This window comes from Rhea pennata, chromosome 2 (assembly GCF_028389875.1).
Source record: "Rhea pennata isolate bPtePen1 chromosome 2, bPtePen1.pri, whole genome shotgun sequence".
In the NCBI taxonomy this organism is placed as follows: Eukaryota; Metazoa; Chordata; class Aves; order Rheiformes; family Rheidae; genus Rhea; species Rhea pennata.
The window spans coordinates 158063832-158091603 of record NC_084664.1 but is presented as its reverse complement, the minus strand read 5'-3'; positions in this window follow the sequence as shown (position 1 = coordinate 158091603).

Genomic DNA, 27772 nt, shown 5'->3' with positions numbered 1-27772 from the left:
CTTTGAAACTTAGGTTTGACTTGGGCTTTGATAAAATTCAATTATGAGATTTATCTCATACGTTTGTCTGCTTGTTAAGGGTGATTTCTCAGGTAACTCCAACTTACCTACGGCACGCTGTATCCTTTGAAGGGCAGCAGGCTCCTACATAAGATGGAAAGGTTTGGCCTTAAAATTTGCTAGCTCAGCGTGAGGCAGGCTTGTGTTCTGCTCCAGTGACTCGTAGGCTGCTCTCCACAATTAAAATGTGTCGTTTGCAGTCTCCTGGCAAGTCATGTTGGAGAAGCAAAACACCTTTTAACTCTCAGAGTCACCCCACTCTCCTCACACATATGCTTATACAGCCTGTGGAATTGGATTAGACTGCTGATTCGACAGCTATTTTTCCATGGTGAAGTAGAAAAGGTGATTCAAACAGAAGAAATCCAAGTGCATTTTCCTCAGAATCGCTAAGAAGGTGTGGACAAGAGCAGGGCTGCTCTAAAGGCATGTTGGAGTCCAGATCCAAACAGGGCCAGGCTCCAAAATACGTGATGTCTCCTGCGTTCCTGATGAAGAAACAGCTGCAGTGGACAGCTGTGAGGTTAGGCACCACATGCAGTGTTCTGCTGAGGGGACCAGGGTAAAATTTTCTGTTCATCCTTTGCAAAAAATTGAACACCCCTGGTCTCCAGAAAGCGTAACAGTAAGTGTATGATCTTGACGAATGCATTTATTAATGCTGGTTAGAATATGAAATTTGACATTTTAACTATAACTGTTCCCTGTCATGGGTAAGGGAACACAATCATAAATAGCTAAAAGATTGGAGTTTTTAATTGTATTTATTTTATTTTCCTTGAATAGAATTATTATTAATAACGATAACAACAACGGGAACAAAACAAAACTCCAACAACACACAGTGCCATAATCACTTTAAAGTCTCCTTTGCGTGCCTCTCAGGAGAAATTTTAGTAAAGATTTCTCCCCTGAGAGGTGAAATATGCTAGAATATGACAGGTACCTTATTTCCACATTTAGTCACACTTCGTAATTTACTGTATCATAGATAATTGAAAAAAAAAATCTATGTGGAAATTAATTCTCTTTGAGATTGGTCTTATCTGGTGCTCCATGAATAACATCAACGGTTTATAAATGGATAAATATGAATAAGCTTGATATAGTCTTATAAAAACAAGGAAAATATCAGACTTAAAAAAAAAACACAACAAGCAAATTAATGAATATCAGATGTCTTAAATACAAAGTTAAATATTATCTTTTCTCTTTGTGTATTAATGTTTGCTTGTATCTCTTCTCCCAGAATGTAAGCTGTTTGCTGATTAGCAACAAAAGCTGTTGCTGTCTTAAATTACAATAACATCTCAACATCCCGTTGTAATCATTGCAAGAAAACGCTAACCAAATCCCTCCTCGGTGCCTTACAGCTGAATCTAAACAACGCACGTGGACGTTCTTGTGATGTTTCCATCTGGAATGGTCCGCTGCTCCCCGCTGAACTGCCTTGTTCCAGGAGACGGCTTTGAGGAGCAGCAGAATATTGAGGAGGAGAACAGCAAGCAAGAGCCTTCCTCAGCTTGATAGTCCTCTCCTCGCCAGCCGTTCACTAGCTCAACCCCTTCGGAGCCGCCTCGTTAGTACGTTCAGTTCCTGGGAAGTGATTTGCGATGACAAATGCTGTAGCAGCGAAGTTTTCCATAGCTGGATACTTACACACTCTTTGTGGTGAAATGTTCTCAGAGAAGCTTTAAAATGCAGATTTTTACTTTGTCTTTTACTCAGTCAATTTTCGAGCTATCTCTTTGGCTTCACTGAGTTTTAATAGGAGAGAAATTCCATTTCAAGTAAGTTTGGACACCCTTTATTACTCATAAAAAAGTTTTTTTTTTCTGTATTCAGAATAGGCTTTTCAAACTTAAATGATCCTTAAACAGCAGGTTTGCATTTATAAAGCAGAAGACACAGGCATTTTTCTTTGAAGATACAAGTCTTGTCTTTTATAGTTGATGGAAAAGGTCCAGACAAGACAAAGATCCTAGCACCTAGGAACAGAACATTGGGGGGGGGGGAAGTTAATTACTGAGAAACAGAAACAAAAACAAACAAAAAAGGAGGATCTTAAAAGAATCTTAGTTTGATTCTCTGAGCACTTTGAGCTTTTCAGTCTTTCCGTGGAAGTTCAAAAATGGCAAATATGATACAAGAAATTTTTAGAAAGGAATACAGAAGAAATCATCATTTTTACATTACCTAAATTATTAGTGTATTCATATTGTGTAATGCTGAAACATCCCTATCTCAAAAAGAATACTGTAGAAAGAAAAGTGATCAGAAAGAACAAGAAAAAGATGATCAACCATATAGAATAGTGGCCATTCAATGGATCATATAGATCTTTCTGTATGTATGAGATCCTTCAGTCTGGAAGAGGCAAATGAAAACTGTGAACATCATTTAAAAAAGTATAAATAGAACAGTATGAAGCCAAGAGTATCAAAATGAACTGTCAGCTCGCCAGATTGTTGGATTTTGTTTGTTTTTGAACAGAAAATAATTAAATTGTGGAACTCATTGTTGCAGGAGTCTGCAGAGGCCCAAAATATAATTAAATTCAAAAAATGATTAGGCACTTTCATGAAGGAAATGTCCATTAAAGGGTATGAAGTCCCAAACAAGGAATACAAACTCTGTCTCCGGAATACCCTCTGATATACGCTTTCAGACATCAAGTCTGAAAGTATATAACATTCTTTTTACTTATGCTTTGCTCATTTCTTATAGTCAATCTCTAAATATATACTACTTTCTTCTCTCAAAAGATAAGATACTAATCTAGCAAGACTTTATCATAATTTGTCGAATGGTCTGTGATGCAATTTATGAGCAGCACTGCACCCCCAAACAGCCATCCTTCTGCTTATTTCACTTAATGTGTTTGATCCACTAAAATTGCATTGGAAAGATGTATGGATTTTGTTTCTGTGGTGAATACGATATTCCCAGACACTGGCCGATAAGGACAACGTATCCTCTTGTTCAATAACAGCATTCTTAACTAGTTACCCTGGGCAGAGGGAATTTGCTTCTGATTGCCTTTCCAGGCAGACATCTCAAATCTGAAGCCACCATCTGCAGGATGAAATGCCATCATCACTAAACTATTGGCTTCTCTGCTAAGAAAGAACCTATATCTGAGCTTTTTTTTTTTTTTTTTTTTTTTTTTTTTTTTTTTTTTTTCCCAGAAGGTTACTCCACTTTGCTTGACTTTACCCAAAGGGAAGACTTACCCTCATCCTAGGCATACAGCCAAGTGGTCTGGCTGCTGACTGAGCGGAGATTGCTGGGTCTTCTTGAAAGTACTGTCAACATACTCTGGTCAAGCACTAATTAATATAAAGTACACAAACATTCATTTGAACACAAGACAGACTCCCTTAGGATAGCCTTGTGTACGCTGATTAAGATACTCTTCGTGAAAGGCTTGATTTGAATACTTTCACGGTGAGCAGAATGCTCTGAATACTGAGAAATTTAGCTGGCCACTATCAGAAAGCTGCTCCGGGCTCTGAAATCTGGTAGGAGGAGGTTTTCTCTTTTGATACGTGGGATCCTAAAAACTTCCTAGTATGTATTTAATTAGCCTGAACATCACCTTTCATGTAATAAGCTCCTCAAATAATAAATTCTTGTCACTGTATTCCACCAGCATTATGGGAAAGGTAATTATAGATATCTCTTGTCTTCAGGAAAGATACAAATTGGTTAGTAATTAGTAAAAAAAAAAAAAAATAATAATCATGTTGATTTGGCTTTCTGTTAATACTGAAGATCTCTACACTTTTTATGGTTTCAACGAGTCTGCTTTATCTCAGGCTTCCATTGCGTTCACACCAGTGTAGTTGTGATTGTTATCAGTGGACTATTATTTATCTATTTACTTGTGAGAAAGTGAGTTCATAAAAATACACTATATTTAATGAGAAATCCTCATTAATATCTGACAGCTTTTCCTTCCATTTTATGTCCATTTCATTAAGTCTTTAAACTAGAATGTATGAACTTTCTCTTTATATGCTCTTTCACTTTAATTTAGGGCATGGGGGAAGAAAACATTTCAATTTATAAAAGAGACATCCAGATCTAATTGTTTTTGTCCAGCTTTACTGTTGATATTGACTTTAACAAATACTAGGTATAATTATGACTCTAATAACAATTTTAAATAAATAAGCACTCTATATCGAAAGTCAAATTTTAATAATGTGATTTTACTGAAGCAGGACAAATACACAGTGCACTAAGTCTTTGCATGAATTATTCATGAGACTTTATGGATGACTTGCCTTAATTTGAACAACTCCAGAGAATAAAGAAAAATACTGTAACTAGATTTCTGTGGGGAAAAAGCAAAGCAATTGGTATTAGTGATCACTCCTTTTTTTCACTGACATCCCTACTTTGTAACCATATGTGAAAAAAATGCTGTATAACAAAAGCTGATTTTCCCAGTTGTATATTAAATAAAGCTTGGTTTCTTCACTCACTTAAAGACCTCATTTTCATTTTTGTACTTTTATTCCCAACTCTTTGTAATTTTCTCTTAGAAAAAGCCATTTTCTTTAATGAGACTCTGCAAAGCTGTTGTAGAAATAACAAATAAAATGTTTAAAAGCACAAATCCTGGAGATAAACACAAGAGACATGTACAGATCTAAAAGCTGTAGAACAAGCGAAAGAAATTATTCTGACAGTTGCTTCAATGGTAGAGATTTTGGCTTCAAAATGCAAAGCATTAAGGACCACTTTTCCCAAATGCCCAACTTCTTCAGGTTAAGTTTGTATTTATATTTTTAGATAAGTCTTCAAATCTGTTAGACTCAAGGCCAGAATGCCCAACTTTTCCGTAAGCCTACCTGCAGGCCCTTGCTTGAAAGATAAGCAGGAAGATGGTAACGGCTGGGGTAGCTTCATGCCATTGGAGGAGTCCTGGGTGTCATCTTCAGAAAAAAGCTCAGATCACTTCTTTTCAGGGGCAAACAGAATCAAGTGACGAGGAAATTTACTGTTTGTCTGGTATTGAGTAGAAATAGTCAAGTCTGGATGCTCGTTGAATTCGTATTTGATGTAAGATTCAGAGAAAAAAATGTTTGAGTCTGGTTTTTACTCAACTCTAGTTTTGAACTGGTTTGCAAGCAAGTGGATGAGTAAGGTCAGGGATGTTTGTTTCTACATTAATCACTTCTCCTCTTACAGGAAACTATGGGTAGGGTTTGTCTGCCTCAATGAGGTGACACAAAGGAGGCATGTAAAGCAAGAACTGTTTTAAAGCCAGCAGAGCCTCAATGAGGCAATGGAGTGTGGTATGAATCATTTTATCATGAGGCTGGGGCTTACATTTGGTCATGCTCCCAGATCCAAGCTCTAAGGTCTAGGTAGTCTTCAGATGCTCTAATGGGAACCAGGACCCACAGCTGACAGGCAGCACCTACAAGACAACCGAAGTGGGGTGAATTGTATACCACTGCTTGACTATTTACTCATGTGGAGAAGAAGCATAAAGCCCAAGTTATAGATTCAAATAGTGAGGAATAACATCTGGCAATTCAAAGAAAGGCAAATAGAAGTGATAAATCAAGCAGATATTGAAGAGATATTGAATAAGTATGCATAGAGAGACATTGATATTGCAGAGAGCAGAACTTCCCTATAGTACAAAGAAATGTTTGGAAATGGGTCTCCCATCTTTTTTTGTGATGTGGTGTTCATCTTTCTAGAACTGCTGGAAGTTATATGTTACCTCAGATAACAGAGCATCTCAAAGAATACTGGATAACTAGTCTGTAAACAGCTTAATGAAGTTTTGTAAAGAAATTTAGAGAACTAAACTGTGGTCATCCTGCCTGCACTTCATTTAATTCACCATTTGATCTCCACTGATTATTATGGAAACTTATACCTCCTAGTTCTGATACAGATTAGGTTTAGGTATCATTATCTCAAACTGAATGAGCAAAGCAGACTGTAAGAAATGTTAGGAAATATTAGAAAGGGGAGCTGAGGAATTCGGGTGAGAAGCAAGAGATTTTGGCAGGACACATCATGCCAGAATCCTGAGAAGCGAACATGTAAGATCTCTACACAGTTTGATTGCTATAGACAACTTGGCTGAAATCTCTAAGATTTCTGGAGAGTCTAATTTGTATCATACAGCAGATTTCCTAAATAAGGGTGACACATCATTCCAGAAAGAGTCAGATGCAAAGGGTTGTATGGTGTTAAATAAGTGTCAGAGTTTGTGGAGGGAAGGTCTTGTTTCTGCAGCTTCAATAAGTAAATGAAAATACAGACTAAAGCAAGAGAAAAGTTATTATTGCATTACTTCCAATTTTTATGCTCTTTAGGTAGCTCACAGTGCTACTGAGAGGGACAGAAAATACAGAGAAGCCATGTATTTGTGGGTGAAGGTAGGAGGCAGGTCTTCTGCCAAAAGACTAATGATAAACCTCTCAGGTAGACCATAAATATATATATATAAAAAAAAATCCTTAAAGGGCAATACATTCACTCCCCACTTCAAGTACACATGCTGTAATATCAAAGCAGAGATCAAAGACGAATAGCATACTCAAAACGTGGAAGATGCTGTCATGATGGGTGGAAAATGTTATCAAGCATAAAGTCACATTGATCAGTTTTGCTGAGCTTTAAGAAGTGCAAAACAGATGAGGAAATGTGGTAATAAAGCAAAAAAAAGTGTCAGATTTTTGGAGTAAACAGAGGAATAAATGAATGGATTAACAGAAAAGGGATGAAAAATCTTTGAAGAACTGATAGGTGAAAAAATGTGTGATTCTTGAAGGTGATATCAATCTGACAGAGGTAAGATTTTAGACAAAAGGAAAAGGTAAGAATATACTTTAATTTATTCCAAAATGATTCTCCACAGGACTACCCTCAGAAATTGTCAACTCCAGTCAAACAATATTCTTTCTCAATTATTAAGTGTGAAAATGTAATACCTGTTTTCACTGTAATAAGTAATTAAAAGGGAAGAAGGAAGAAGAAGGAAAAGGATGAAATAGGGTATTAATTATGATTTAAATCGTATTTGTTTTACATTCTTCCAAGTATGCATAAAGTAGAATGAAATGAACTTGTCCTCATTTTCATTATGAGTCTTTAGGTAACCTAAAATGTATTCCAACATGCTTCCTAGCCATTCACCTTGAAATGAAGAGTGCTTAAAAATAACATCAGGCATAAATAATAATAATAATAATTATTATTATCATTATTATTTTTAATGTATCTATGGTAATTACAGGATATTTTGCTAGATTTGAGGACTTAATTCATTACTTTTATATGTCCATTTACAAGCTGTTTAAAAACAATCTTTTTCAAGTGTTTCAGATTAATATCGATCTCCATAATGTTGTATAGTAGTTGATCTGGCCCATCTTTGCACATTTATTGGGAGTAAAAGGTACCAGAAGCCATGCAAGAATGATTCTATTGAAGGCTTTTGTGCTTTAAATTAAGTATTGTTTTCAGTAGAGATTTTGTGCAATAGAGGTAGGATTCATTCTGCATAGGGTGGTTTTTTTGTTATTTTGTTTTGTTTTTTTTTTAATACATTTGAACATGCTACCAAGTCTCTCTAGACTCTTGGTCAATGCAAAGAAATAGATAACTGCAAAGGATGCCTCACCCAAGCTAGTGAAGATGTCTGTCTCTAGGTGAGACGGATCAGTCCAAGTGCTATGTCCTCCCCCATTGCCTGTCAACGAGGGAACCTAGACAGTTCATTCAGACATAGACATCTTCATTGTAGATAACTCAAGTTAGGAGTGGTGTATTCCGTGGTTTGTTCCACCCTTGATGTCCATAGTGGATGCGGAAGGAGTGGATATGCAGCATAAATAACACTGTTTTTGCTTAAAGCCGCATCTGCAGCACAGTCTCTCTGCTCCCTGCTTCAGAGAGTCCTAAGTGGCAGCCGTTCTAATACACAATTTACCGAGTGGTTTTATTCATTGCAGAGATCTAAGAAACTCCAGCGTGGAATGGAAAACCTGCTGACTTACAAAATGTTTACAGAAATTAAATCTGTCCACCTCTGATGCAGAAAATCACTTCTTTTCCTACTATTTCATACTGAGATATAGATTTTTAGTTTTTTACTTAATGGTTATGTTATGCTAGACATATTTCATACATTTTGAATGTATGAGGAAACAATTCTTGATTTCTATTTGTTCCTGCAGCTCATAATCTTATTATCCCAAATTATGGGAAAATATTTTTATCTTTGTAGCTAAAGCATGTCTATTTTAACAACACCTGTTGCTTAGCACACTTTTGCAGGAACAAATTAATGCCTCTTCTATCAGTATGTGAAAATATTTTCTGAAACTTCACTAATTTTACAACTTTGGCATTAAGAGTAGGAAATCTGTATGGGATAGAAATTTGCTGTCATAACAGGGAATGAAGTACATTGCAATTAGCATAGACTAAGTGAGAAACCAGAAATCATGATAACAGCAGAAAAAATCTCTACTTCAAATTTCCATAGGGCATCACCATTTTAAGCCACATTGACATATCTTTGGACTCAAAAGAGTACAGAACATTCTCTCTCTCTTTTTTTTTCCTTTTCTTTTTTTTAATACACAATTTAATTTATAATGAAGATTCTCTGAGTTCGATAATCCTTGTTCTTCAGTTCTAGGGTACTTTCTGCTGAGCCTGATTTGCATATTTTATATAGGCAAAATCCAGACTGCATAAGGTCACTTTCTGCAGGTATTGTAGGTGACATGTAAGAAAACCTTGACATCTGCTTTGTTTGCCTTTTTTGCATCCCTGTGCATCCTTTTTTGCAAGTCAAATTCTCAACCTCAGAGGCAAGCATCATTAAGCTCTTATATCAGATGTATAATTTAAAACTTTCTCAATTTAGGCAACCCAAAACTTAACCCAAATGCTGCATGTATGGTTAACCTTTTGAATATTTGTTTAATTACAGATTGTTTCTACCAGCAGGATTGTATTAATACTATTATTTATTAAAGATGAGCAGAGAGTGAATGGCTGGGATAAAGATTCAGTTTCAGATTATTAAGTGCCACTCTGAGATTGTGAAGTCAGCGATTCACTCTGAAAATTTTGATCTGAATTAAAATTTCCACTAGTCCTGAGGTCATAAAACAAACAATTCTCCTCTTCTGTACTTTCCAATCCCTAGAAATGAGAGAAAAAAGTGGTAAAATTGATAATGGTAAATATTGATAAGACAGGATCGATGCTTGTAAGAGTCACCTGCTGAAATATGGGCAAAAATGTACCTAATATTTCACTCCTTGGGTTACTGTGTGGAAAAGGAAGAAACATCTCCTACTCTTTTACTACAGGTTGGATGTTCCTCTTCCAAGCACTCAAAGCACCCAACTCTGGTCTGGAATTACTTTGTTAATCTAAGTGAAGAACAAGCCTTTTTTAGCTCATGGAAGTGCAGCAAAAAAATAATCCCTTTTAAATCCAAAGAGAATTAAAGCACATACAACTAAAAAAACAAAAAAAAAAAAAAAAACAAACAAAAAAAAAAAAGACAAATTATATACATTATATACCTGTTATAACTAACTGGAAGATTTTTAATCTTTGCTATAAATCTCCAAGAGACTGTTAAATCGCTACGGTAGGTCCAGAAGTTTATCCCCTTCCACTGAGCATGCAAGAAATCGGAAACTCAGCTGATACTTTTCTTGAAATATTGCAAGATGTTGTTTTACCAAGGAAAAATAGTACTCTTACTTGAAAACCATACTTCTTAAATGATGAAAGCCTAAGCCAAACAAAATTGTCAGATATAAAAATTGTATTCAGGCAGCAAAATTAGAGTGAAAAGGGATTCATGCCTTAAGTGTGAATAACTTGCTGTAGAATTTAATGGATTTACCTGGAGATAAACTTAATATACCCAGCCTGTACCCAGTGGGTTTAAGAAAAGTCAAGTCAAATGATGTTACAGTGATCAGATGGCTCTGACTCTTATTTTTCCTTCTGTGTTCCTTTTACGGCTCTATCTTGCTGTGGTTATAGTTACCAAATTATTATTTTTCAAAATTTCATGAGACTTTCATCAGCAGAATACACTCAGACCAGAACTGTAGGAACGCAGTCAGAGTATGTAGAGATGCTGCGAGGAAGGCTAAGGCCCAGCTGGAATTGAGTCTTGCAAGGGATGTTAAGGACAACAGGAAGGGCTTCTTCAGATACATCAGCAGCAGGAGGAGAACTCGGGAAAATGTGGGCCTGCTACTGAGTGGGGCAGGGGCCCTGGTGACAAGGGGTGCAGAGAAGGCAGAATTTCTGAATGCCTTCTGTGCTTCAGTCTGCACTGCTAAGGACAGCCCCAGGAATCCTGCAGCCTGGATGTGAGGCAGAAAGTCCAGAGAAGGGAAGACTTTCCTTTGGTTGAGGAGGAAAGGATCAGAGACCTTCTGGGCAGGCTAGACATCCACAAATCCATGGGCCCAGATGGGATGCACCCACAGGCACTGAGGGAGCTGACTGATGTTGTTGCCAAGCTGCTCTCCATCTTTGAAAGGTGCTGGAGAACTGGAGAGGTGCCTGAGGACTGGAAGAAAGCCAGTGTCACTCCAGTCTTCAAGAAGGGCAAGAAGGAGGACCCAGGCAACTATAGGCCAGTCAGCCTCACCTCCATCCCTGGAAAAGTGATGGAACAGCTTGTTCTGGATGTCATCTCCAGACATATGGAGGAGAAGAAGGTGATCAGGAGTAGCCAGCATGGATTCACCAAGGGGAAAACCTCCTTAACCAACTTAATAGCCTTCTAGGATGGAGTCACTGGCTGGATGGATGAGGGGAGAGCAGTGGACATTGTGTCCCTTGACTTCAACAAGGCTTTTGACACTGTCTCCCATAACATCCTCCTAGAGAAGCCCAGGAAGTGTGGGTTAGACGAGTGGACAGTGAGGTCGATTGAGAACTGGCTGAAAGACAGAGCTCAGAGGGTCGTCATCAGTGGCGTGGAGTCTAGTTGGAGGCCTGTGGCTAGTGGTGTCCCCCAGGGCTCAGTCCTGGCTCCCATCCTGTTCAACTTCTTCATCAATGACCTGGATGAGGGGATGGAGTGCCTCCTCAGCAAGTTTGCTGATGACACCAAGCTGGGAGGAGTGGCTGATCCACCCGAGGGCTGTGCTGCCATTCAGAGAGACCTGGAGAGGCTGGAGAGTTGGGCAGAGAGGAACCTCCTGAGGTTCATCAAGGGCAAGGGCAGAGTCCTGCACCTAGGGAAAAACAACCGTAGGCACCAGCACAAGCTGGGGGATGACCCTGCGGAGAGCAGCTCTGCAGAGAAGGATCTGGGAGTGCTGGTGGATGACAGCTTGACCATAAGGCAGCAATGTGCCCTTGTGGCCAGGAAGGCCAATGGTCTCCTGGGGTGCTTTAGGAAGAGTGTTGCCAGCAGGTCGAGGGAGGTGATCCTGCCCCTCTCCTCAGCCCTGCGGAGGCCTCATCTCGACTCCTGTGTCCAGTTCTGGGCTCTCCAGCACAAGAGAGCCACGGAGCTACTGGAGAGAGTGCAGCGTAGGGCTACGAGGATGATCAGAGGGCTGGAGCACCTGCCCTACGAGGAACGGCTGCGAGAGCTGGGCCTCTTCAGCCTGGGGAAGAGAAGCCTGAGGGGGGATCTGATCAATGTGTACAAGCACCTGAAGGGAGGGTGTCAAGGGGACGGGGACAAACTCTTTTCAGTTGTCCCGTGTGACAGGACAAGAGGCAATGGGCAGAAATGGAAGCACAGGAAATTCTGCCTGAGCATGAGGGGGAATTTCTTCCCTGTGAGAGTGACGGAGCACTGGACCAGATTGCCCAGAGAGGTTGTGGAGTCTCCTTCTCTGGAGATCTTCAAGGCCTGTCTACTATGCTCTAGGTGACCCTGCTTTAGCAGGGCAGTTGGACCAGATGACCTCCCTTCCAACCTTACTGATTCTTTGATTCTAAGTTATTTTCTAAGATGATGTTGAATTTTAATAATCATTAGTTTTGCATGATCATGATTCATCTATATAAAACTATGTGGCCATGCAATAAATAAATGTGTTGAATTTAACAAAAACTGGTGGGAATACCACCTTCGTGGAGCTGCTTCTTCCTTTTGCCACAGGTTAACAGGGAATGGTAAAAAAACAAGTTATCCTACTTAGTGGGATGATGTATCAGTTCAGTGGGTTTCCTTCTTCTCTGCAGATTGCAGCGCATTATCTGCTGTCCTCACCAACATATGTTAAAATGAAGAAGAACAAGCTAAGGATGCTATTGATGAAGGCAGTGCTGAAAGAATAAATAGAACGAGCCAAGTAAAGTGGGCACAGAAAAAGGTCTTGCACTAATTAGAGAGATTTTAATGCATTTTGGTGGCATGACAAATTTTTTGCATTGTATTTGATTGTTTTGTCATTTTCCCTCTTTCCTGAAAAAAGTTATAAACTCTCTACTGGTAGTTCTTTATAGTCATAGATAAATTTTGTTATTGCCTTTAGTTAACCATTAATATTCAAACCACATCAGATGATTCAAATATATGCAGGAATAATCCTGCTTAAAAGAGCTTTAAAAAATATTAGTACATCTAGGAACCTGGCAGATGATTCAGTTTATAAGATTTTTTCATTGCCAGAAATAGAGATTACTTAGAATAGTCTAAAACACTACTGCTATCTTATTACTGGCAATAGTGGTGGGTACAAGTTGTTTTTTATCAGTTGCTTTATAAAACAGAACAAAACCCTTCAAAGTATGGGAAAAACATTCAAATGCAACCTTAGGTCTGCTAACAGGCAAAAATAAAAGGAAAGGAATAGGAATTGTTTTAGATCCATTTTTTCCCTAAATACAATAGCCCAATAACAAAACTGTGTTTCTCCTCCGCTCTTTGTTTTCTTTTTTTTTTCTTTCTTTTTTTTTTTTGTTTTTTTGCATTTTCATTTCTCTCATACACAATTATCTAACTTCATGTGTCTCAACCTCATTAAGCCTGGATTTGAGCTGATTGTCTTGAGGAATACAGCATCTTAGAATTAATGATGGCATATTGCTTAAAAAAGAAAGTAGACATATTGCTAATGATGACATATTGCAGGAAATGTACCGCAGTTCAGAAGACGTCTGGAAATTTGAAATCAGCAGCAGAGCTTCGGTGATTTAAAAGGGGCAAGTTTAGTCCTGAACAGGTCCACTCTAAACCTCTCTGTGCAGCTTCTCTTCTGCTATTATCATATCTGATACGCATCATTACTTTCTTGATGCTACAGTTTGGCATCTAATAGGGCACTGCAATAAGCAGGGAGAATTACAGGGAACTGCATCCTCCTCCATTTCCTTCCAACTGAATTTAGGTCTATAAGGGTTTGGGTGATGGGAAGAAAAAGGGGAGGAATAGCTAAATATCTTTTATGCCAGATCCATCCATGGTACTTTTATGATATTATATTTCTTGTTAAGAGTGAGGAAATGGAACTTTAATGCTAAGTGGGAAGAAATAAAAATGAGCAAAAGATTTAATCCTGCAATTCTTAGAGATGCATGCTTTATCCTCTAAAAAGATTAAAAAATAAGTAAAAAAAAGGCATATTTTTCAGAACTTAATCTCTCATTGTAGAAAACATCTCAACAAGGGGATCATTCTTTCTGTCATCCTGGGAAGCGCTAACGGGAGACATGTGGTAAAGGGAACCCCACATATCTTGGCAGCACAGATAGTCTCAGAGCCTCCAAATCTATTCTTTCAACAGCAATTCTGTGTTATTTTATGGATTTCTAAAGCTATTAACCCTACAAAATAGAGAGTATTCATTTATTTTTCCAAATATTAGAGCATACAAAAAATGACTGAATAAGATGCTTTACTTGCTAAGCAGTCACCAGACACACTCTTCTGAGACTTGTTTCTCCACTCAGGAGAAGAAGGAAAAGAGTTACATCAGTTCTTGACAGAAGGTGTCCTTCCCTTGAACATGAGAATAACCACTGAGAATCTTTAATGGAGGTTATTGAGACTTCACCACTTCTCTAGCTATTTTCACTTCAGATGGCAGATCAGAATGACATTGAATCATATCCTGTGGCTTAATCAAGTGGAGCTTCCATTATATCAAGATATTCTGCATTGCTTTGCATGACACAATGCACACATCCTGAAAGAAATCTTAAAAGATCTTCAAACACTGTCCAGATCCACGTAAAAACTGGAGAGAGAGAATGACTGAAGCAATGGCTTGGAGATATAATTCAATGCTCCATGTAAAATTTGAAAATATCTTCAAAGAAAGACACAAAGACTGCCTTCCTATGATGCCTTTCTTAGGCACTAAAGTAAAGAAAGAGTAATGTTCCCTTTTGGGGTCTTTCTAATGCAGCATTTCTGTTTTCTCCCCCATAAACATTTAAACTACTACTCCTGTCCTTTCTCATCTCCATCATCTATTTCAGCCCGTTGGAAGAGCTGAAAAACAGTGGCTGGACAGGCAGACTGACTGATTACATAAACTTTGTTTCCTGGAAATACAGGATATATTTGTCCCAGGATATTTATGACTTGACTTTAAGGGACATGTCAATCAGCATGATGATAGTTATGTGCCTGGCTTTGGGATGCCAAGCTCTGTAAATGTTGTTATGGAGGAGACCTAGCTGCACGTCAGGTTCTAGCACCTCAGAATTCGTTATTGTGGTATCTTGAATTCTTTCTCTTGGTACCTAATTTAAACTACCTCATAATTACTTCAGAAGTAATTAAATAGTTGAACGCTTAGCCAAAAGAATAAAAAATTATACAAAAAACAAATACCACACAACTTTGAGACCTTTGATCTTATTCTTTGCCTCCCAAATTTTACAGTTTAGGGCCCACATCCTTCATCTTTGGTGTTTGTTTGAGGAGTATCACCTTTAAACTCACCTAGACGTGAAAGAAATGCAAATTCTGTCAAGAGCTTACAAAACTCTTACAAATCAAACAGAGCTTTCTTTTTGATTCTCATGACCTTTATGACAAGTTCAACAGCCTATATGTTTTTATGGTATCTAGTTCACTAAATTTAACACACAGAAATACCTAATAGCAGCCTTTGAGAATTTTGATGACGAGCCTTAGACTACAACTACACTGGTGAATTAAATTAGGAATGGAAATTTAGCCAGCCACAGGATATCTAACTAGTTAAGTAGCCAGAATATTTTGTTTTTCATAATTTTGGTCCATGATAGTTAAAAGTCTCCTTAATCTTATTCCAAAAAATGGTTACAGGCTTAGCACAACCAGGGATCTTTTTTAGTTAACTTTTTTTTTTTTTTTTTTTTTTTTTTTTTTTTTTTTTTTTTTGCTTGGGGCTGTCTTGTATTTTGAGGCTGGCTTTAATATTGTATAATGCTACAGTTTAATAGTGTGTAATACTGTATGTATAAGTCATTCTATTCCAGTTGACCTAAGTGCCAGAATCTATGTTTTGTCTGTGTTTTATAGTACACAGCACAGAAGAGGCAAAGTGGAAAACTAGACTAGGACAGTCAGATGATGATCACTTAGAGCTCAAGGAAAAACAGAATTTGAAGCAGAAAGGGCATCATGAAATAAAGCTAGAAAGCCTGTGGAGACAAGCAAGCAGTAAGAGAGGAGTGGGAGGGAGTAGGAACACTGGAATTAGCAGCATAGGACAAAAACACCTTGACAGGAAGCTTGAATTTCTATTTGAAAGATCCTATGTGCCTTTTGTATCATTGAACTTTATTTTTGTTTCATAGCTACCATGTAGCTTGACTAACTGAAACATAATTAAATCAACATAGCCAACATGGAAAAGAAAAGAATCGAAAAGCCTGAGATTTAAAAATAACAGATTTCTTTCTCTAAGCCTAATTTTAACATTTATGAACAATTTTTTGGGGTGTTAGTAGCCTGTGGTTACTTAATGTATAGTGTTGTCCTGTTAATGAAAAGGGTCAGTACCCTCATCTAAATCCACCCACTCTGTCAAATGCATATACCTCAAGCTCCCTTTTCCAAGTTTCCATTTGCCTGTTAAAAGGCCATTAGTACACAGGGAGAATTGTAGTCTAGCTGTGTGCGGAGAATAGAAATAATTATTACAATTATAAACACTTTAGGTTTGGAGGCTTTTCATGTAATATCAAACTTTTACTGGGAAATTAAGGGGAAATTAGGTAAAGGTATAATCTCGTTGAACATCATGAAAGATTAGTGAGATTCACTGATTCATAAAATAGTATTGCTGGAGACATGGAGGTAATCTCAGTGCTATGAACATTTTAAACTAGATGGGGACATTTTTTTTTCTTGCACATTAAATGTTTTAATGCTGTCTTCTTTCTGCCTGCCCCTTTACTCTGAGCAAGGTCTTCCAGAAAAAAAAAAATATAAAGCCTCTATTTTCTTTGAAATTCTACTTCGAAACCTGTCTTCACCGATGACAGTGGATCTTCTTGTGAGGCTTTTATTATGCCTAGGACCACCTGTGATACCTAGTAAATTTAAAGTCACCAATGTCTATTATTGCATGGGTCACACATCTAGCATACTAGTATTAGTGTCTTGTGCAGTAGTGCTAGTGCAACATGGTATTAGAAATAGTGATGAGCAGGAAAAGCAGCTTTGTCGTCGTTAACTATCCTGCTCTGAGGGAACTGTCTGTGCAATATATCCTAGTGACTCTTCCACTCTTCATTTCTATGTGAATTTAATACTCTTATCTGTGTCTTTATATTTCATGACTTGGATTGTAGAAGAGGAAAACGAAGCATGTGAAAATCCAGACAGATAGGAAAAACTGGGGTTTTGGAAAGGTCAGGTGATTTCTCCTTGCATTGAAAGCAATAGCAAAATTTCTATCTACTTTGGAGTGAGAAGAAATATACTTCTTTCCTGTGTCATTCTCTGCCTCTTCTGTCCCTTCATTCATATGTATAAGCACTACCTTGAGTCATCCATATTCATATTTTATCGAGTACTTTATATCACAGACAGAGTTTTTGCATCTGCAATCTTATTGCATTGGTCATATTATGAAGACATTTTTCTCCTTCAGAAACATATTAAGAACCACTGTCAGCTTACTCTCAATCACAAATTATGCAATCTTTTGACTGGAAATAATCCTTGTGGATTCACTGAACAAATCCCTGCACTTTGGCACCCTCCTACGTTCACCTCCTCTGAGGCCTCGCAGAATGTACTTACCCCATATACCTTACACTCTATGCAGCTAGGTCTGTTTCTCCTGCTCCCATCTATCAGTGTTGCTGCTGCTACAGTCAGCTACTGACACGAGCAGCCTTGTGTTAGTAGGAGCAGCAGCAGAGCCTGTCCCAAGGTTTTGCACTGACCTGAAAGAGGCTATTTCTGTTCAAAGGAACTCACTTTGAACAGAACGTGCATGACCAGCACAAAATGATCTGTGCTCTGCTTGGGAGGTGAGGGAGTTCATTATGGATCTGCTGCAGGCTCATCGTGGTAGCTCTGAATCATGCTGGGCAACTAGAGTCTTTCTCCTCTGTGAGCAGCTCAGGCAGGCCCACTTCAGAACAAGTCCAGTAGATCATATGTTAAGGCATTTAGCATCTTTGCCATCTTGAGGAATAAAATATTAAGTTTGGATGCCTGCTGCATGCACAAATACTAGCTGTCAAGCTTATATACTGACTGTTTTGCTTAAACACTGTGTATATCTAAATGCAGTGTTGGTATATGCAAGGATGAAACCATACGTGTTGTGGCTGCATCTAAACGTCTTGTCCAACTGTTCCAAATAAGGATCAGTTGTTAGGTATAAAACAAGGCAACTTCTCTGGAAAGTTCAAACGCTGTAGTTATGGACAGACCCCATTCCTTTTAAATTTACATGTAACACAACCTATTTAATCCATCTATGTCTTGTTCTTTTCATTGTCCTAAAAAAATAAGAACCTTGGTGATGTTCACTTTATTCTCTAGATGCTGCTTGTAGCTGCAGAAAGTTCAGGTAAACAAAGTCACTCTGAAATCCCTCAAGATTCAGGTCACTTATAATCTCCATTGCTTTTCCATAGTGGAGCAGGGAAAGGAGACAGATCCTGACATATTCAGGCATACAGATATTCTAGTGCAACTAGTATGAAGTCCAAGCAGCAGTTTGGAAAACAACATACAGAGGCTAGTTCTGTACATTTTACGAGACTTCTTTCAAAATCTGTGGAGCTTCATGAAAATACTTTTGTCTTCTTCCATGGGCCTTAGGTTTGAGTCATGTGGTTGTGCCTTAGGCTTAGTTATTTAAAGTCATTGAATACATTTTGTGTTTGGAATACATGCATAGTAATGAAACTGGAAAGGGAGCTCTTGAAGATTGTTCAGTTAGATCATGGATCTCTTCTCTGGAGGGGATACCTCTACATTAGTCACCATAACACATCAGTAGTCAATGGAGTTACACATAGAGCTGTTTGAGAAAGTCTTCACAGAAAGTGGTAATATACTGAGAGGAAATATTGTCTCCCTTCAACATTTCTTCTTATTTAAATCTGACTTAAGACTTCCTTTTTATGTGAGCATTCCTGAGCTCCTAAACTGAGGTAGACAGCTTGGCAGACAAGGGCTGTTGTTATTGAGCATTAGTCTTGAATTTCCACTTATTTTGCGAAAGACAGTTAGCATATGTGAGTGGAATTAACTGAGCTGGTGGCAGATGTGTATGAGGAAATAGTAGTTTAGCTGAGAAGAGGACATAACTAACGATTCTCCTCAAAGCTTCAGTCACAAAACTGAGAACTGCTGAAACAGAATAAGGCCTATAATAAGCAACTATAATAAACCATCACTGATCCACACTAATCATCTAGGATAACAAATGTCAGAGCTGGGCAGGTCACATTTGCATGGCTGTTGGCACAGACTTTGTGATTTCTACAGACTTGCCTATGACTCTGCAGCAGGAACAACTGCAGCTCTTCTGGGGATATTTCAGCTCTTTTTGCTATTGGGATAATTGACAGAGTTGCACCTATCTTTATGGTGCCTTTTAAAGCCCATATCAAAATGGAAATGCCTTGTCTGTACAGTCAACAGTGTCTTAGATCAATCATTTATAGTGGATACAGCTATAGGTGTATCTCTTCATTTTTTTTTTTCATCATTGTAGTAGCTGAGGACTTCTAAATCAAAAGGAAAGCTCAAGAAAGCAGTTTTAGGATGGGTTACAGCATGGGATGTGGTTTGCACCAGCTGTTCCCAAGCTTTGCCAGAGGGAAGCCGTGCAGCTGACCTCAGCGAGCTCTTTGCAGGGCCCCTGGGGAAAGGGGAGCGGTGCTGCATGTTTTAGTTTATCGCTGCTGCTGCTGTGTCCCTGGAGGAGAGTAGAAGAGAGAGGAAAAAGAGAGGCGAGCACTCTGAAAGGAAGAGGCAAAGCAGTTTAAGACCTGGCCTTATTAAATATGCTTACCCATGTTTCTCAGCATGTCCAGGCATATTTTCTAGCCCTTGTAAGCTGGGCTGTCCATATGTTCTCAAACAATCATTTAAAAATACAAGTTTATTACCAGGCAAGATTCCCCAGTATCTCCGAGCTCTTGCACTGTTTGCTTCATTTAAAATGACATTTAATTAAATGAACAAGGACAGACTTTGTTTCTCCATGGGAGTGGGGGTATGTGTAATATCTTGATGACTTTTTAAAAAGAGAGAAAAAAAGAAACAGGACTAGTCAGAAGATAATTACTTTTTATGCCCTTTTCAGACACAAGTTTCTCTTCTAGACAACAATGTTGAAGTCGCATTATTAAAAGACATTTGTCTTAACCATGTCTTTTGTGGCAAAAGAAACTCCAATTCAACCCCTTGCCAATTTTGTCTTAACAAAACAGATTTTTCACAAGATTCCTAGAGACGTGATGCTATATTATTATTTACAAAGTCATGGAATGGTTGAGGTTAGAAGCAACCTCTGAAGATCACCTAGTTCAAACTCTCTGCTCAAAACAGAGTCAACTAAAGCAGGTTACTTAGGCCACATCTAGTTGAGTTTTGAATATCTTCAAGGCTGGAGACTCTACAACCTCTCTAGGCAACCAGTTCCACTGTTCCATCAGTTTCACAGTGGCAAAGCGTTGGGATTTTTTTTTTTTTTTTTTTTTTTTTTTTTGTTAAACAGAATTTTCTTTGTTTCAGTTTGTGCCCTTTGTCCCTTGTTTTGCCACTGGCTGCCACTGAGAAGAGTCTGGTTCTGTCTTCTTTACTCCATTCCATCAGGTTTTCTGTATACTGATGAGATCCCCTCTGAGCTTTCTCTTCTCCAGACTGAACAACCTTAACAAAAAAAAAAATCTATTTATGGAAATGAAAACCTGTTTAATGTGATATGATTATGTCACACTTTATTATATCACATTTTATACTCAAATGTCAAAGAATTACTTGCACTATTTTTTTTGGGGGGAACACTATTAAACCCATTTACAGATGGACAGTTAGAAAATGTGAAGACAGTTGGTGACTTGCTTGCCCAAGAGCCCATATAGCACTGACACAGGAAGAGTTCATAAGTACTGTTTCCTACATTACGATCCTCACCACTATCTTTATACTCAATACATAGATTAAGATTATTCATGTTTTAGCCAACTTTATCTGGCTCAATTTTGGATCACATTGCTACAAAAATACCTATTTCTAAAGGGAATGTTCATGTATGAGGGATGAGGGTCCACCTCTCTTAACATGGCAATAAGCTGCCTCAAAAAGAATGGACTACCTGCCCTGTGGTGCACCTTCAAGCCATCACAAAAACCTCCTTATAAGCCTGGGAGCAGCCCTGTAGGAAACTAGTAACATTCAGGAAGTGAGTCTACTAAGAAAATATCGGACACATTTTTGTCTATTCTCTTATATTTTTGTCTATTCTCTTATTTATTGGCAACATATGGGAAGAAAGTGAAACATTTTTGTTTCAACACATGAAGGTAGAGGTATTTATTAATCTTTTCTTGGCCTGATGCTGTTGTTAATCTTCTAACTACGGAACATTTTATACAGTGAGTACATGAAGCACTTTTCTTACAGAGGCTTCCGTTAACAACAGGTTCCACGCAGTCTGACTATGTATAGATAAAATGGGAAATTGTTCTGAGTTCTGAGAATCTGGCTTCTCTGAGTAGCTGATAACAATATTGAAAACTCATTTTTCATTTTGCCTTTAATTTAAATTTCTGAAGAAAAAATTAAGAGCAAGAAGCAATAAGGACCCTGCTTTCCTGCAATGATTTTTCCACACAGTGAACACTACTGAATTAAACTGTATTCCCAGTTATGCATGTGGAAATTAGAACTAACTCCAGTAAAATCAAAGAAATGAATCTATGGTTGCACCAGTAGAAATGGTAGAGGTTGGTTAGTGATGTTGTGAAATTGCTGCCAAGACCGAGGCTAACTATAACACTCAGCTCAAATTTGGTGGGAACTATGGTCTTTGCATTGCATTTTTCATTTAGGTTACATGTGGTGTCTGCCTGAATTGTGTCTCACACTTCAGTTTGACCTTTCTGTTGGCCACCTGTAGTACCAGCTAAGACAGAGCAGCCCGTTTCACAAGCTCCAGTCTAGAAGCAGAGGGGAACAGAGTAAGAGGAAAGTTGAAACTGGAGTCAACCCTAAAACGATTCCAGATGAAGTTCGAGGGAGCTGAGTAATTTTAAATCTGACCACTGGCACATCTAGACCTCTGTATAGAAGCTGATGCACAGCTAGAAGCACAGTAGAGTAGGTCCAAAATAACATGTTTCATTGATCTTATTACACTTGAAAAAAAAAAAAAAAAAGCCTAATCAGCAGTTGAACACCTTCAACCCTGAATTCATACCATTCTCTGTCGTAATTTGGAACCAAGTATGCATATCTGTACTGAAGCGGCTAATTATCTGCTTGCAGCAACATGCCTTCCAGTTGTCCTCTACTGGTTTTAGCAGAGAGAGAAATATTCTTTATGTTTATGTTTAAGCCTTTATTTTTAAAGAAGTTGAGAGTGTGGGGAAATTTAAAGGGAAAATTCATGCAAGTTAAGCAACGGAGCAAAGCATTATCACTAGAAGCAAATTATCATTGCGTATTCCCTTTTGACTGAGCAAGGAGAATGCCACGCTGAGGCTTCATCATTCAGTGGTGCAGAAACAGACAGTGAGCAGCAGGCCTGTAGAGTGCTGCTGGAGGATTGCCTTTTTCTCTTTTTTTCTGCAACGGAAAGCCAAAAATAACTCAATGATGCCCCACAGTCAGTTTAGTTTATTGCATTAGGGAAGTATTTAAGCCTGACACAAATCAAACAGTCAGATCTGGTTGATCTGAACCAGTTTGTGAACTCTGGTATTGTTTTTTTCTTCCCTTTTTTTTTCCTTTACTTTCCACCATAAACTAACCCTTTAAAACAATCACTGCACCTTGAAATCTTCCAAAGGAGGGGGGGGAGGGGAACACCTATCCATTAGAGTTCAGTGAAAACATATAACAAAGGTCAACAACATTGGACACTATTTTGATAACGATTATTCTTCTTCAACTCTATTGGGTCAAGATCTAGATAATGTCATTCAAATAATACTTCTGGGTTATCTCTTTTCTTGCCACTATTTGCAATCAATTTACAGATATCTACTACTTAGCACCCCTGTGAAAGAGTATATGTTATCAATATTGCCACTACTTAAGAGCTGGAGGAGCTGAGAATAAATAGTTACAAGATTTTCCACAGAATGAGTCTACTCTATTCCTGTCCATTCTGGTAAGTGTAAAAATTCTAATGAATTTTAATAGAAAAATGTTCTGTCTCATGATAATCAATGAGGTCAGGAATAAAATATAGTTAGTTCAGCTGCTCCACTACATGTTTATATATATGTATATATACATATATACATATACATATATATATATATATATATATGTATATATATATATACATATATATATATATATATAGTGAATGTGTGAGGAAAAGTAGGTTGAGATCAGTGTTAAATACCAGTGAGGACGCTGAGCTGTATATATGCACATTTATGTATATATACGAGTTGTCAGAAGTGACTGGAACAAGATTCTTATCTAATGCTAACACTTGCTAAACACTAAGGACATATATTTCACCGCTCAAGTCACCACAGATACCATTTATATATGGATCAAGTTGTTCATTCATCTTCTGAGAAGTTCCTAACCAGAGCTGTGAGTGGACCAGGATAGATCCAATCTTGAACAGCTTCCTGCAAAGCTCACCGGTATTAGTGGTTGTTGACCTAGCTAGTTGTTCTGGATATGGCCTCTGAAGGGAAACTTCAGAGTATGCTAATTGAACTCAATTTTGACTCAAGTCTTTAGAGGTGATCATGAATGGCAGGACAACACATAAACTAAAAAAAAAAATGCTTATTGGAACAGCAAGAAAATCGATTTGTTTGCCTACATACAAGAATTCACTGCAAATGTGCTTTAATATATCTAGAATATTCCTGTGGGGTCTGCAAGGCTACAGGCAAGTCAGTCCTTCCATTTCTGTAGTGATGCACACAGTTACTTTGAATATTTTGATGTAAAAATTGGCTACAAATGCTTTGCATTTTTTGAATAGCTTGATTGTACCTTTACTAGACTGATTTTCCCAGCAGTATTTATCACTGCCTACTGCTTATTGACATTACACCAAGTCTTGCCTTAATTAATACTTCTGGAATATAAATAAATATATATATAAAATATATATATTGTATAATATATTAATATATAAAAATATATAATGTATATATTTTATATAATATACAATAAATATATAAAAAGGCGGTTTTTTTGTCGTTCCCCACACACACTTAGATTCAAGAAGCTGGGGCTCATGTCCTCGTCTGACAACAACCTTTCTTTTGTGAACCCGTTAATCACTCTCTTTATGCAAAGTAGGCAAAATGGTGGGGTAACTTTGAGTAAAAGGTGGTGACAAGTCACTGAGATAGGTTGGAAATGGAGTTTCCTCAACAGGTCAGTGATAGTCAGAAGGAACAAGCAAGAGCCCTGCATCTGTTTTTCTAACAGCGATATCATGCATTACATAATCCTTCTACTCATGTACAAAATTTCAGAAACCTGATTTAGAAAAGCATTTTCTTGTCAAAATTTCTTTTTTTTTTTTGTTTCTGATTATACTAGCTTATAACAACTTAGCCATTAATAATGCACTCTTTATCTATTGCATCCATAAAAGGATTACACATAATCTTTGATCTTTGTATACCTTGACTTCAGCAAGGCTTTTGACACTGTCTCCCATAACATCCTCCTAGAGAAGCCCAGGAAGTGTGGGTTAGGCGAGTGGACAGTGAGGTCGATTGAGAACTGGCTGAAAGGCAGAGCTCAGAGGGTCGTCATTGGTGGCATGGAGTCTAGTTGGAGGCCTGTGGCTAGTGGTGTCCCCCAGGGCTCAGTCCTGGGTCCCATCCTGTTCAACTTCTTCATCAACGACCTGGATGAGGGGACAGAGTGCCTCCTCAGAAAGTTTGCTGATGATACCAAGCTGGGAGGAGTGGCTGATCCACCCGAGGGCTGTGCTGCCATTCAGAGAGACCTGGGCAGGCTGGAGAGCTGGGCAGAGAGGAACCTCCTGAGGTTCCACAAGGGCAAGTGCAGAGTCCTGCACGTAGGCAGAAACAACCGTAGGCCCCAGTACAAGCTGGGGGCTGACCTTGTGGAGAGAAGCTCTGCAGAGAAGGACCTGGGCGTGCTGGTGGATGACAAGTTGACCATGAGCCAGCAAAGTGCCCCTGTGGCCAGGAAGGCCAATGGTCTCCTGGGGTGCATTGGGAAGAGTGTTGCCAGCAGGTCGAGGGGGGTGATCCTGCCCCTCTACTCACCTCTGGGGAGGCCTCATCTTGAGTCCTGTGTCCAGTTCTGGGCTCCCCAGCACAAGAGAGACATGGCGCTACTGGAGAGAGTCCAGCGAAGGGCTACAAAGATGATCAGAGGGCTGGAGCACCTGCCCTATGAGGAACGGCTGCGAGAGCTGGGCCTCTTGAGCCTGGGCAAGAGAAGCCTGAGGGGGGATCTGATCAATGTGTACAAGCACCTGAAGGGAGGGTGTCAAGGGGATGGGGACAAACTCTTTTCAGTTGCCCCGTGTGACAGGACAAGAGGCAAGGGGCAGAAATTGAAGCACAGGAAGTTCCGCCTGACTGTGAGGGGGAATTTCTTCCCTGTGAGAGTGACGGAGCACTGGACCAGATTGCCCAGAAAGGTTGTGGAGTCTCCTTCTGTGGTGATCTTCAAGGCCCGCGTGGATGCAACCCTGTCTAACATGCTCAAGGTGACCCTGCTGAGTGGGGAGGTTGGACTAGATGATCTCTGGAGGTCCCTTCCAACCTTACTCATTCTATGATTCACTGTGTTAAGAATGTCTTAATCTATAAGCAATTTTTTTTGACTACAGATATAGCGAGAGTATAAATACAGTTTAATTAAATAACTTTAATCAGATTGATATATCTACTAAAGGCAGTCTTACATATAAAGTATGAAGTGGAGTAAAAAAGAATTTTCTACCTTTCCTATGAAAGATGGAAGTACAAAAGCTGTTAATTTTTTATCTGAGATAGCAAGTGTCACCTGGTAATTATGCAGTTAGTTCTATTTAGTTGATGTCAGATCTCACCAATGTCAGTAGAGAAGTGAAAAATAAAAGATTCACTATTATATTTACATAAATCCAGAGGTGAACAAATGAGAAAAAATCCCTCTGAAAAGAAATTTAATGCCAGATTCATAATCTTCTGAAGGAACGCATATATAGATATATATATGGCTGGATGCACCTTTGTGTGCGTCTGCTGTACAAATCTAGTTATACATACATACATTCTGTGATACTTACGTTTTACAGTATGTATGAAACGCAATATTTTTGAACAATATTCAGTAATGATTCCTGATGGATTTAATGAGTGGAAGTAATTAACCTCCTACTTGTTTCTTTCTAGAATCACCTACTTTTTAAAGCTCTAATACCTTTCCATTGCTCCCTGTTTTATTGAACAAGCCCGCTTGATAGTCCTTTTCTTGATTCTAAAACTACTTAGGCTGGTTAATTATATACAGGATTGAAAAACTCTAAGGGGATCGATCTGAAAAAAAAAACTGATTGTGTTGATATAACAGAGTCTGATGACAATTTCTGTTGATCAGAGAAAGGTAATGCATATAAGAGAACTATTTAACACTGAGACACACTACTGGATTCTCAAAAAAAAAATACTATATTTTTTTTCTGGAGAAAAGCTAGCACCCCACTTTACCAAAAGCCAGTATTCTTTTTATTTATTTATTTATTTATTTTATGGGCAGCTCAGCTAAGGAAGGTGAAAGTTAAAGTGTTAAAAGTATGGACAGAAAATGGTACTGATGTTACAATCCTATTATCTAAAGCAACAATATCACAATATACATCTGCATGTATGCATTGCTGAAGGGAAATTTCACCACCTGAAGACAAATAACTTTAAAGAACATTAACTGCAAGTGAGAGGTTCGATTTGGTTTTGTTGCTACAAACAACTCTTCATTCTCTTTGACTGCTTCTTCCTACCTAATTCTAAAGGCTGAAGGGAGACAGGCAGCTCTGACAATCTGGGCTGTGGGCAGGATCTGATTCTAGCCATCACTCACAAGGGTAGAACCTTGTGTCATTCCTGCTATATTTCTGCAGATATCTCTGATGGCTTTACATGCCTAAATGTGAGCATCTAAATTGAACGACCTGGCTCCCTGCACGGTCAAGCAAAAGAGACAGATGCCTCAGAATGGCAGATGGCATCTGAATGATGCTTTGCAAGTGTTGATGTCTTTTCCTTGACTTTTGGCTTAAGGAAATAAGGTGATAGATTCCTCTGGCTAAAGGTGGGTGTCTACTGTGAGGATCTGCTGTTGGACAGATCACTCTTAGCTACACTCATAGTCAGTAAAGCATTAGTCCATACAGCCATTGGTGTTCGAGATGCAATTCATCTTCTCATCTTCTCCTGAAGTTTACTTTTGTTTAGAAGAATTATAGTTAGACTCCAGTGACTGTGCTGACAAGAGCCACAACTCACTGCAGTAGCAGTTTACATAATTGATTCCGATGAAAATATCTACACTGTAGATGCTTGAGAGTGACTTAATCATCCAAACAAAGGTCTCTTGTTATTTGAGGTACCCAAAAGAATGTGACATATCTGCATGGAGGCGACACAGCACCTATACCCGTCTGGACCAGTAAAGTGTCACTAATACAAATAGCACTAAATAAATATGTATAGGTATCTAAAATGGCATTAAATACATATGTATAGAGAGTTCAAGCATTCCATTACAGTTAAAAAGATTAATTTTCACCCTAGATTCCTAACTTCAGCACTTCATTTAAATACTTAAAGCCAGCTGAATCCAGAACTTAGTGTGGGATCAAGATTAGTGGCCATGACCGTGAAGAACCACATAAATCATTCACTGATCGATTTCCAGAAATTTAGCTGAGATTTTTTTGAAGACTAATACTTTTGTTCAGGAAAATTTATGATATCAAAAATTAGCAGGATTTAATCAAATTTTTTTTTTTTTTTTTTTTTTTTTTTTTTTTTTGCTTTTCTTTACTGTAAGGTATTTCAATAATTTTGTTACAGTTAG